The sequence below is a fragment of the Thamnophis sirtalis genome, unplaced genomic scaffold (assembly GCF_051295495.1).
Source record: "Thamnophis sirtalis isolate CommonGarterSnake01/CBP01778 unplaced genomic scaffold, rThaSir2_p1.2 scaffold_1, whole genome shotgun sequence".
NCBI lineage: Eukaryota > Metazoa > Chordata > Lepidosauria > Squamata > Natricidae > Thamnophis > Thamnophis sirtalis.
Window position 1 is genome coordinate 4,910,601 of NW_028261381.1, and position 13,272 is coordinate 4,923,872.

General features: G+C 42.6%; 1 protein-coding gene across 1 annotated transcript in view; it reads right to left on the bottom strand.

Moving 5' to 3' along the window:
• The window catches only part of PARD3B (par-3 family cell polarity regulator beta), a 587,816-nt gene that overhangs the window by 191,412 nt on the left and 383,132 nt on the right, over positions 1–13,272 (bottom strand). The gene's annotated exons all lie outside the window — the stretch shown is intronic.

Here is a 13,272-nt window from a genome sequence, read left to right on the forward strand (position 1 = left end):
AAAATTCACAACACACATACGTTCTAATCGGGGCTGGACCTTAACACTAAGGTCAACAGCCCCAGGCCTGCCGGAACAGCCAGGTTTTAACGGCTTTCCTGAAGGCCATGAGGGTGGGTAAGGTCCGGACCTCTAGGGGTAGCTGATTCCACAGGGTCGGAGCAGCCACAGAGAAGGCTCTCCTCTGGGGGCACGCCAGCCGACACTGTCCGGCTGACGGTATCCGAAGGAGGCCCACCCTGTGGGATCTTATCAGCTGTTGGGAGGTGTATGGCAGTAGGCGGTCTCGCAGATAGGCTGGTCCTAAGCCATGTAGGGCTTTAAAGGTAATAACCTTTAGTGCTTTCAATGTTGTAAGACACCCAGAGTAACTTCAAAAGGAGATAGGTGGCAAATAAATTTAATAAACAAACGAACAAACAAACATGGCATGTACGGAAATCTATAGGGATAGCAATTATGTGGTAAAAAATATGGGAAACTTGGTTTCTGTCAGTCACAAAAGATGAAAAATCCTGGCCAACCTAGTACCAAAGTTACTTTAAAAATATGAGCAAAGAGAGTGAAAACTCTAAATAGTTGAGCCCAAAGTCAGTTATTTCCAAGCATAAAGCAAGGTGACGGAAACATATGGTAAACTCAGCTTCAAAGAAAATGACAGCCATTTAATGGGGAGATTTTCTTAATGTCTTTTATTAAATTATGTGGAGGGGAGCCTTGAAAGGCCAAGCCAGTTCTGCCTCCCCAACAGTTTGATGTGATTGTTTTGACAATCAAAAGACTGAGAAGCTTCTGTAAGGACTGAGAAGATCCTGTCAAGATCGAGAAGATTCCTCCTTAGGTAATCTGGAAGGAGTTTAAATTCGCTGCATAGAATCTTCAGGAGAATGTGGCTACCCGGACATTTTAAATCCAAATTTTTACTAATCATTACCTATGTAACTTGGATGCATATATACCATTTTCTTAATTGATTCACCATTTATTTCCAATGTTAGATTATTCTTTCCAGTTTTTGTAAAATTAGCATTTGTTAAAAAAAAAATGCTAAGCATTATCTCTTTTCTGGAGTTAACCCGCCTTTGTAAAAGGCATTCAATAGGTATGTTTCATACATGTGCATACACAGTGGTATGAATGTGTATGTATGAATTATGACTATCTTGAATAATTGAATTGAATTTATTATATTTCTATGCCGCGCTTTTCCCAGAAGGGACTCAGGGCGGCTCACAACCCAAGTCGGGGGAGGGAGGGGGATACAAATAGGGGAAAGAAAAGACATGGACAAACAATACCACAATTTAAAAACAACTCAACAGGCACACCATTCGAGCGGGGACAGGAACTCATCAGCCCCAGGCCTGTCGGAACAGCCAGGTTTTAAGGGCTTTGCGGAAGGCCTGGAGGGTGGTGAGGGTTCGAATCTCCATGGGGAGCTCGTTCCAGAGGGTCGGAGCAGCCACAGAGAAGGCTCTCCTCCGGGTGGTCGCCAGTCGGCATTGGCCAGTGGATGGAATTCGGAGGAGGCCTAATCTGTGGGATCTAATCGGTCTATTGGAGGTAATTGGAATATATACATCTGTGTGTGAATCAGTGATGGGTTAGCAATAGCAATAGCAGTTAGACTTATATACCGCTTCATAGGGCTTTCAGCCCTCTCTAAGCGGTTTTACAGAGTCAGCATATCGCCCCCAACAATCTGGGTCCTCATTTTACCCACCTCGGAAGGATGGAAGGCTGAGTTAACCCTGAGCCGGTGAGATTTGAACAGCCGAACTGCAGAACTGCAGTCACCTGAAGTAGCCTGCAGTGCTGCATTTAACCACTGGGTTGCAGGTGGTACGCTCCGGTACAGGCGTAACGGAGCCTGCCAGGAGCACCGAGTACCGTTCTGGTACAGTGCTCTGGAGGGCCCTCCGGAGCTCCTTACCTGTCCTTTAAAGCCTTCGGCGCTTCCGCGCACAGCGCAAATGCCTATGCGACACTCCGCCAAGCATCTGGAGCGTCGTGGAGGCTTGCGGAGGCATCGCTGGCAGATATGACGCATGTGCGTGCCACATGTGTGTGTGCACACGCTGTGCACATTCATGTGGAGGATGCCGGGCCCCGTTGCAACCATACCGGTTGCAATGCGATCCGGAACCCACCATTGGTGTGAATGTATGTACATATGCGTATATCTCTATAAAAATAAAAGGTGCAGGACATTCTTCAGTTATTTTGTGAGTCTCTACAAAATACTGTTTTATTCATTAAGCATATCTCCTGTGGCATGTTGGATGAATTATGTTTTCTCAAAAAGTTGGCATTTTTTCAATGAGCGAGATTGAATTCCTGACTTTCATTTCACTATTATATAGCTCACAATACTACTGAATTCCAATAATGAATCTCCAGCATAGTACAGTACAAAGCTTTCCTTTCTCTAAAAGGAAACCACATAATACTGCTTGAAGACGCCACACATTAATTGCCAATTAAAAAAAAATATCTTGTTCTGTGTAAATTCAACATTTGCATAAGGTTAAGTTTATGCACATATGTTATGTACATTTCTTGTGTATATGAAGTGGTATGGACAGAGGTCAATCTGTTTGATTCAGTGTGCACGCTAGGTGTTGATGCAAAAATAGCAGGTGTTGTGGATATGGATATCCCTTATTGTCATTGGAGCAGACAAAGCACCAATTTATGATAATACTACTACCATTATTTCTAGATTTCCTCTTTCTGAGTTCTTTCGAGTATTAGAAAGAGTTCTTTCTGATATTAGAAAGAACTAATCCCTTTCCTGGACCGACAATCCCTACTCACTGTCACTCATGCTCACGTCACTTCCCGTCATGACTATTGCAATGCGCTCTACATGGGGCTGCCCCTTAAAGACCATCCAGAAGTTCCAGTTGGTGCAAAATGCAGTGGCCCACATGGTTTTGGGTAGCCCTCAGTGTGCACATGCCAAGGTGGCGCAGTGGTTAAATGCAGCACTGCAGGCTACTGCTAGATCAGCAGGTCAGCGGTTCAAATCTCACCGGCTCAGGGTTGACTCAGCCTTCCATCCTTCCGAGGTGGGTAAAATGAGGACCCAGATTGTTGGGGGCGATATGCTGACTCTCTGTAAACCGCTTAGAGAGGCCTGAAAGGCCTATGAAGCGGTATATAAGTCTACTGCTATTGCTATTGCTATTGCTATTACCTCTCCTGTGGGAGCTGCATTTGATGCCAATTTGCTTCCGGATGCGATTCAAGGGCTGGTTGTCACCTTTAAAGTCCTTCATAGCTTGGAGCCAGGTTATCTGAGGGACCATCTCTTGCTGGTCACATCTACCTAACCCACCAGAGTTGGAAGGCAAGGAATGTTGTGGGTCCCATCCCCTAGGGAGATACACCTGGTGGGACCCAGAAGAAGGGCCTTCTCCATGGTGTCCCCGTGTCTCTGGAACATCATTCCCCCAGAGACTAGAATGGCCCCCCACTCTAGCACTCTTCTGGAAGGCGCTGAAGACCTGGTTCTGCCAGTGGACCTGGGGAATGGAAGAGTGGGATGGAGCCCACTGTGGATGTCGCCAGGGTGGAGGGTTATTATATTATTTTATCATGTGATTATTCTCTTTTAATTTTAGTTTTATTGTTTTTGTATAAGATTTTTATATTCCTGTAAGCAGCCTTGAGTCACCATGTGCAAATAGGCAGCAATATAAATTTTCTAAAACAAACAAACAAATAAATTATTGCTCGTCTCAACATAAAGGTTGAACAGCAATAGCACTTAGACTTATATACTGTTTCACAGTGCTTTCACAGCCCTCTCTAAGTGGTTTACAGAGTCAGCATATTGCCCCCAACAATCTGGCTCCTCATTTTACTGACCTTGGAAGGATGGAAGTCCTTTGAGCCTGGTGTGATTCAAATTGCCCAACTGCTGGCAATTGGCAGTCAGCAGAAGTAGCTTGCAGTACTGCATTCTAACCACTGCACCACCACGGTGCAGTGGTTAGAATGTACTAGGAATGGGTCATGTAGAGCCGACGTGGCGCAGTGGTTAGGGTGCAGTACTGCAGGCCACTTCAGCTGACTGCTATCTGCAGTTCAGCGGTTCTAATCTCACCGGCTCAAGGTTGTCTCAGCCTTCCATCCTTCCAAGGTAGGTGAAATGAGGACCCAGACTGTGGGGGCGATATGCTGACTCTGTAAACCGCTTAGAGAGGGCTGAAAGCCCTATGAAGCGGTATATAAGTCTAACTGCTATTGCTATTGCTATGTATGAATTATATACACTAAAACAGAAGTAATACAGTTGACAGTGAATAGGTGTTGAATGAACGTGGTTACAATGCAAAAGTAGTGATCAATTCAAAAGACAAATGTTTGAAGAAGGATTAAATGGATCAAGAAAACTGAAGGAAGGAATGATCGGTACACACTGTTGAGAGTCAGTACGGTGTAGTAGCTAAGGCACCATGCAAGAAACTCGGAGATAATGAATTATAATTCTGACTTTGTGCTTTGGGAACATAACTAGCTGGTCACCTTGGGCCAGTCACTCTCTCTCCTAACCTTAGGAAGACAGCAAGGGAAAACCACTTATGGAACTCTTGCCATGAAAACTGCAGGGTCTAGTCTAGGCAATTGCCAGTAGTCAAGAACAGAGGTGGGTTCCTACCAGTTCGCACCTATTCAGTAGAACCGGTTCGTCAAATCTACCGAACCGGTTAGAAGAGGTTCCACCAGTGGACCTGGAAAGCAGGCCACACCTACAGGAGAGGTTCCGAAATTTTTTTGAAACCCACCACTGGTCCTTGGATATGATTATTCTACACTATCATGCTCCTATTTATAAAACCCTATTTATAAAACTCGGTGCCTCTGTGAAAGGATGACTACTGCGTTGGTGGTGCAATCAGAACATTGCGTGTGTTGAAGTTGTTTTAACGCAAACCAAAGATGCCTTTTTAAAAACAAGTTTACATCCTATTCTTACGCATGCCAGTGCTGTGTGTGAGGTAATTTAAGGTGGTTCTGACAAGTATCGTCGGCATCTTCATATCCGGTCACATGGGCGGCAAGCCACTCCCATCTGGTCACATGGGCGGCAAGCCACTCCCACAAAGGAGGCCACACCCACAGAGTAGGTTCGAACAATTTTTGAAACCCACCACTGGTCAAGAAAGACTTGAAGGAAATAAAAGTGCATATACCAAAAAGTCTGTTTTTCCCCCCCTTTAGCAATAGCAATAGCAGTTAGACTTATATACCGCTTCATAGGGCTTTCAGCCCTCTCTAAGCGGTTTACAGAGTCAGCATATCGCCCCCACAGTCTGGGTCCTCATTTCACCCACCTCGGAAGGATGGAAGGCTGAGTCAACCTTGAGTCGGTGAGATTAGAACCGCTGAACTGCAGATAACAGTCAGCTGAAGTGGCCTGCGGTACTGCACCCTAACCACTCCGCCACCTCGGCTGTAATATTATTGTTACTTTTTTAAAAAAAATGTATACAATCAGTTATATATTATAAAACAATTGCTATCCTCTTTACTAGCAGGAAGAAGAAAGTATTTGGTTTTAAAACATGTTTGGGAATTCATGGCTGATTTTGCTCAGGGGAAAAAATGATATTCCTTTTTTTCCATACCCATCACGGAGCCCATTGCTTATGGGCCAAAAGGAACGAGAGGGAAAGGAGTAGGAAATAATCAACAACTCTAAACAAACAGAATGCTTTAGTGGAAGGCAAGCAACTGCCTAGGGAAAAGCATCAGCAAAAGTTTCACTGAATAAAAAATATTTCTTTCTCTCTAGTGAATTCAGATAGGAGGACTAAAGACTCTTCTGTAGAGAAATCTCCACTTCCTTGAATTTTTAGCAGGCAGAAATATCATCAAAAAGGGTTGAGTATTTGAGATCATCAATTATTCCATCGCATACTAACTTTACAAGCTTAATCAGAGAGTGTAAAATAGCCCTCAAGCTAATTCTGGAAAGACCCGAATCTAATAGCAGCCCGGAAGAGAGCTTTCTTGTCTAATACATACATATTAAATGGATAACACACTGCTTTTAAGAGAAGCTGCGTTCTAACCACACCATGTTTTATTGTTTGTGCTCTCCTTCCTGGTTTCATTTAAGCAGACCAGAAGTTTTAATATTTGATTTTGCCTGTGCTAAAGTTTTTTTTTAATCAAATAATACTGTCTTTCTATGACTATAGGAACAATGCAGAACGTGGACCAAAATAGAAAGACATTAAAGTTGCTTCTCTTCCCTCTTTAGACAGGAATGCTGTCTTTTTTACAAAGAAAAAATCTCTCTCTCCCTCTCTCTCTCTCTCTCCCTCTCTCTCTCTCTCCCTTTCTCTCTCTCTCTCCCTTTCTCTCTCTCTCTCTCTCTCTCTCTCTCACACACACACACACACACCAAAGTTCATTGTAACACCTGGCAATTACAACAAGTAGATCCTGCAACAAGAAGAATGCTATTAGCTAGTGATGTATTATTATTGTCAAAATCTGGATAAACTGAAATAAGATTATATACTAATGGACTGTAACTAAGTCCAGATGAACATAGCTCTTTTTGCTGTTTTTGGCTTTATACCAAAACCGTGTGAAGTTGTACAGTACACCTGCCATACTAAATATGCTGCCTTTTTGTAACCTTGGCTAGATGTTGTTTTTTTTTAAAAAAAAACTTTTTTTGTGCCATTTACAACATCTTTAGAAAGTTCTTCCTGCTGGTTTTCTATCAAAGGTAAGACTTGTGAAGATACCTGGTTTCCAAACATCCGGGTGTCAAAGCTACGTGTAGCAGAAAACACGATCGAGTCCTCAGAGGACATGCTCATCTTTTTTTTTTTCCAGGTTCAAAAGTTTTATTTTCTTTTAAAACAAACATTTCCTCATTCCCCAATCAGTAAGACATCAGTAAGACATCGGAGTACAATTTTTTGTGTGTCAAAATAGTTCTAGTTTACCACCAAATTCTTGTCTAGCCTAATGTATACCCCTCCCTCCCTCCACCCTCCCCCCAACCCCCCTCCTCCTCCCCCCCCGACTTCCCAGAACCCGTACACGGTATGGATTTTTAACAAACACAGTCTAAAATCTATTGAGAAAAAAGAAATAAAGAAATTAGTGACATCTCTACATTGATCTTAGCTTCTTCTTGCTGAGCTAACTTTTTAACAATTCAAATCATTTCTGATCTTAAGCATAGGCTAACTCAAGAATGGACATTGAAAGTGGAGGTGGGGTTCTAGGGGGAGGGGGGGAGGGGGGAAATATAATATGTGTTAAATTCTAAAGTACATGATTGCACTTGTATACTGTGGCTTTTTAATGTTAGTGTTAAAATAGAACAAGCTGAATATATTGGAAGGCAATAGAAGTACACCGAAGGGAGGAGTTGAGTGAAAGAAGAAGGAGGGGGGAGAGGGTGAGAGAGAGGAGGAGGAGAAGGAAGGGAGGGAATGGATGAAGAGAGGGAGTGATAGAGGGGGAGGGGAAGTAGGTAGTAGAGGGGTATGTAAGAAGGAAGAATGAAAGTTGGAGGGGGTTGAAAGAGGGTGTATGGTGGGGCAAGGTGGTATATTGGGTTTGTATTGTAGGGGGCATTTTCTATATAAGTGAAGGCTGTGTTTATTACTCAATGTTACATGCCCCGGTTATGCACAGTAAACATGTGATTGTATAGAATGAAATGGAAATAAAAAATATTATGTGGAAGAAAAAAAATAAAATAATAATAATAATAATAAAAGAATGGACATTGAAAGTTACAAACTTAGCCGAGATAGCTAAAATATCGGCATATCTTAAAGATCACTCAAATGAGAGATATAAACGAGACTGGAAAAAATGGATTGACTATATACAAAATAAATACGGGACCAGGGGACATGCTCATATTTAAGGTGCAAAAAGACTCCCTAGTCCGTAAATGATGCAAAGGCAGCCTCTAACATAACAAAGCAACGGACTAGTTTGAATTGCCAAAAATAAGAAAGTTTTACTTATTTATTCATTCAACTTGAGCTCACGGAAGCCTTTCTTCCATGAGCTCAAACACCTCAGCCACTCTTCTCCTCCAATTTCCCCGCACAACCTTGGCTCCTTCCACCCACCCCGCCTCTTCTCGAGGCCCTGGTTTTACTCTGCAATTTAGTTTGTTAGATCTGGGCTGCTATTACATTCAGATATTTCCAGCATTTGCAATTATAAGAAAGGAATGGAGATGTCAGCAGCCTTTGATGTAAGAGAGATATCAAATGATAACAGTAACAGATCCCTAAAAGGCTTATATCTGAAAGAGTCCAGTGGAACTAATGATTCCTACCTACTTTGTATCTTAAGAAAAATCCCGACTATCAAATGAAAATTGCACTTATTCAAAAAAAAAAAAAAAGAGGGGAACTTTACATGAGTTCAAAAAGTCTATTTGAAATCAAAAAAAGGACAAAAGTCACCTTCACTAAGCAAGTTGTTTCGGTTATTTTTTTAAAAAAACAACAACGTTCTCATACAATCCAGAAATATACAGTAGATGCTTCTTGATAAATAGTGATCCCGTTAGATTGATAGCTCAATTAGGAGAGAAAAGCCTACTGTGATGAATAAAACCACTGGGGATTTAATATATTAGGGCTTTCAAAATGGTTTCCTCAAACTCTATGAAAAGGAGACAGAAAATAAAATTAAGAACATTCTGGCCTTCGGCCACTCTGCGTAATATTATGGGAGCATCAGCTGAAGTTTGCAATAAGCTATGAAAGCAGTTACGGCTATAATCCATTAGTATGCAGCTTGCAATGGAATGGCAATATCTAAATGCACTAGGTGTATTAGCTGTGCATACAGAAGCAGGAAAGGATTCTCTTTTCTGCAATTCCCAATCAAAAGAGCAAAAAATACATGAGTCATCCCAATGGGAAAAAAATCTAAAGTACTGTAGCCAAGGACAATTTGTGCAGTCACAATGGATTCCCCTCTCCTGATTTTACCTTTAATAGATTACGGGTAGAATAGAGTTGGGATGATGTAAGCGTTCCAAATATACCATGTAGAATCAAATCAGAATCAAGTTTTTAAATTCTTGCATCTGGTTGCAAGAACACTAATAAATTGTTGGCGCCCAGGGAGCTTTCTTGCCATCTTACAGAAACCATCTCAAATAAGGTATGAAACCAGAGGTGTAGAATTGTTCTGATAGAGATGGATAGTCTAACAACTCAACCTCACCCTGCTTGACTCAACCTGGCAAGATGGAGTTTTTGCTCCATGGCTTTGGGTTTCTGGGCCCCGCCCCCCCAGGTCAGATGATTTTTCATCTTAGTTGTCCCAACTGAGCTGGTGTGTAAATTGAGGGTCCTCGTGAACTCACAGCCCCTGCTTGATGGGCAGGTCGGTGGCTGTAGCTGGGGGAGGGGTGTCTTTGCAAAGAATTGTCTTTGCAAAGTTGCGTCCTTTCCTGGAGAAAGAGGCCTTGACCATGGTCACTCATGCTTTAGTCGGTCCACCGACAAATGCGCGCTCGACAAAACCAGGGCGAGAAAACAGCGAGGATGAAATCGCGCCCACAGAAGCGCGCCAATAAATGCACGCCGATGAAAGCGCTCCATCAAGAAACAACGCAAAAACAACGTAATACCCTAACCCTTACCTTAACCCTAATTGCGCTTTCGTTGGCGCGCATTTATCGGCGCGCTTCTGTGGGCGCGATTTCATCCTCGCTGTTTTCTCACCGCGGTTTTATCGGTGCGCTTTTCCATTTCAAAAAAAACCCTGTACCCATCATTTAAATATCAAATGTACTACAAAACCATCTTTTGTTATATTTTATTATCTCTCTCATCAGAGTTGATAACAGAGGGAAGCAATATTCCTCTGATGCTGTTTCAGGCAACCCTAAGTGCTGATTGTTACTTGGCCCTCTGACACCATATTTTCTTTGTTTCATTCTTTTTTTAAAATTTTGAGGCAGGCTAAAAAATGAACTTGCTGTTCTGCAAACCTACTTTGTTGCTCCCGTGATGAATTTCTTACATACAAGACTGAAAAAGCGGTGACCATGGTAACATTTCATTTCTGTGCTAGAAGGACTCGGTTTCCACATCTCAAATGTGTTGATATTTACTTTGAGGATTAAAGAGCAGGGAGGTCTGCAAAGCCCCCTAGACTTCGAATGCAGGAAAAAAACATCTGCGGGACAGAGTCCTAAGCAGATTGCTAGCTAAATTCAGCAACTGGGAATTCTTTCAGTTAATTAGGTCTTCCATATCAGTAAGATGTCACTGGAGCTAACTGAGAACCCCATGTTATTTGAAGCATTTTGTGGGAAAAAGAGTATTAACTCTAAAGGTCAGTAACAGGAGAAAAAACAACGTAACTCATACTAAGAGGTTGTCATCCGTAGAAACAATCTGCATTTCAAAACACTCAAAAAGTTGTTTGCAAATTCCACAGACCAACCTATCCCCTTCCAGCCCCAAACCTCGAGAGTGATGGGGAGGAGAGACTGAGATCTATAAGTCTGTGTTGTGTGTGTGTGTGTGTGTGTGTGTGTGTGTGTGTGTGTGTGTGTGTGTGTGTGTTCCTACCAGTCCGCACCTATTCGGTAGAACCGGTCCATCAAATCTACCGAACCGGTTAGAAGAGGTTCCACCAGTGGACCCGGAAAGCAGGCCACACCTACAGAAGAGGTTCCAAAAGTTTTTGAAACCCACCACTGGTCCTTTGATATGATTATTCTACACTATCATGCTCCTATTTATAAAACTCAGGGCCTCTGTGAAAGGAAAGGATGATTACTGCGTTTGTGGTGCAATCAGAACATTGCGTGTGTTGAAGTTGTTTTAACGCAAACCAAAAGATGCCTTTTAAAAAAGAAGTTTGCATCATATTCTTATGCAGGCCAGTGCTGTGTGTGAGGTGATTTAAGGTGGTTCTGACAAGTGTCATCGGTATCTTCATATCCGGTCACCTGGGCAGCAAGCCACTCCCATTTGGTCACATGGGTGGCAAGCCACTCCCACAAAGGAGGCCACACCCACAGAGTAGGTTCGAACAATTTTTGAAACCCACCACTGGCTAATAAGTAAGGTGGTCACATGACAACCTGTACACAACACAACTGTACGCAAGAAGGAAACAGGAACAAGATGGATTTCAGTAAGGGATAGTTAATATAGTTTGGGATAAATGCAGAAGCTTGCAAACAGTAATATAGGAATTTATAAACTGTTAATCGAAGCAGTGTTTTTCTTCAGATCTCCGATCTCTTTCAATTGACTTTTTCCAACTTTCCCACAATCTCTCAATGGAAGGGATATTTAATAAACAGGACATGCTCACTTGAGAGAATATTGAATAAACTATAGTCTATTTAGAAAAGAACAGACTTGTTGGGGCATGTGGCTTAATAGATATGATTACATGGACTGAAACAGCCATTTGACGGCACATGGGCCACAGTTTTCCAGGGTATAAAACTACAGCTCGTATTTCATAAAAAAAATGTTTGCTGTAAACATTTCCTCTGTGTGCAGAAATCAGGCCTCAGTAAAAGTTCTGTATCTCGTATTGTTTCTTTCAAGATAGGATTGATTATAGACAGAAAAAATAATAAGGGCTTTGTTCCCCCTACTCAATTCAAGCAACATAAAATATTCTGAAGCCATTCCCAATATTCAGAAAAAAATATATAGCAAGAAAAACACAGCGTTAAATTTAAATGTAAGTAAAAAAATGAGTAAGAAAGTTAAAGATACTAATAAGGTATGATTTTCAGGTCCGCACGGGGACTATAAAAAGCTTAACTGCCACGACTGCCTTGTGTTCTAAGTTATTTTATCACTCTGCTTTACAGCAGGAGAAATACTCTCTCAGAACAGCACTGTACTTTGATTAATTACTTTCATACAGAGGCTTTTACAGGATATTAGAGCTGGAGTGAGTCAGACAGGCGGCCTATGATTATCAGCCCAGGCTCATTTTACATTTATGTTAATAGGGGTGTTAATGAAAGAAATCTTTTACATTTTTAGTGTTTCTCTCTAACTATGTAAAAGCTTTCTGGTTATATTCTTATTTATTGGGCAGAAATTATGGGTGCCATAGACAGCAATTGTATGCATCTTGTTGAAATTATTGCAAGAGTTGGGAGGAAAAATATGCACAGTAAATCACAATGAAGCTCTTACTCTGTGAATAGTTAAACAGTCCTTCGTCCCTACCCTGTGGGTGAGAATTACAACACATTAAAGCAGGGATTTATTGTATTGTATTTATTTGTATTGTATTGTATTTTATTATTTGTAGGCCGCCCTTCTCCGGGAGGACTCAGGGCGGCGAACAATTCAAGGGGGAAAAAGGGGAACATAAAAAGACAAAATACAAATAGTAAAAGTAGACAACAGTCGCACAACCATACATGTCGAGAGGGGAGGGGAACTCATCACCCCCAGGCCTGCCGGCAAAGCCAGGTTTTGACGGCTTTTCGGAAGGCCTGGAGAGAGGTGAGGGTCCGAATCCCTGCGGGGAGTTCATTCCAGAGGGCTGGAGCTGCCACAGAGAAGGCCCTCCCCCGGGTAATAGCCAGGTGGCATTGGCTGGTAGATGGCACCCGGAGGAGGCCAACCCTGTGAGATCTAATGGGTCTGTGGGAGGTAATTGGCAGCAGGCGGTCTCTCAAGTACCCAGGTCCAATACCATGAAGGGCTTTATAAGTGACGACTAGCACCTTGAAGCGTATCCGGAGACCTATCGGTAACCAGTGCAGCTTGCGGAGGATAGGTGTAACGTGGGTGTACCGAGCTGCACCCACAATCGCTCGTGCGGCTGCGTTCTGGATGAGTTGAAGTCTCCAAATACTCTTCAAGGGCTGCCCCATGTAGAGCGCATTGCAGTAGTCCAGTCTTGAGGTCACGAGGGCGTGAGTGACTGTTGCGAGCGCCTCCCGGTCCAGGTAGGGACGCAACTGGTGCACCAGGCGAACCTGGGCAAAGAAAGCATGTCTAAATAACTCTTCAGTTATTGAATTGAATTGAATGAATTTATAGGCCGCCCAATCCCGAAGGACTACGGGCGACTTACAACAATACAATTCTAAGAAGTAAAAAAGTTAAAAAGCGAGGAACACAGATTAAAAAAAGAAAACCACATCATACATCCAGTCTAATCGGGACTGGACCTCAGTCATGAGGTCAACAGCCCGAGGCCTGCCGGAATAGCCAGGTTTTAATAGCCTTTCGGAAGGCCATGAGAGTGGGTAGGGTC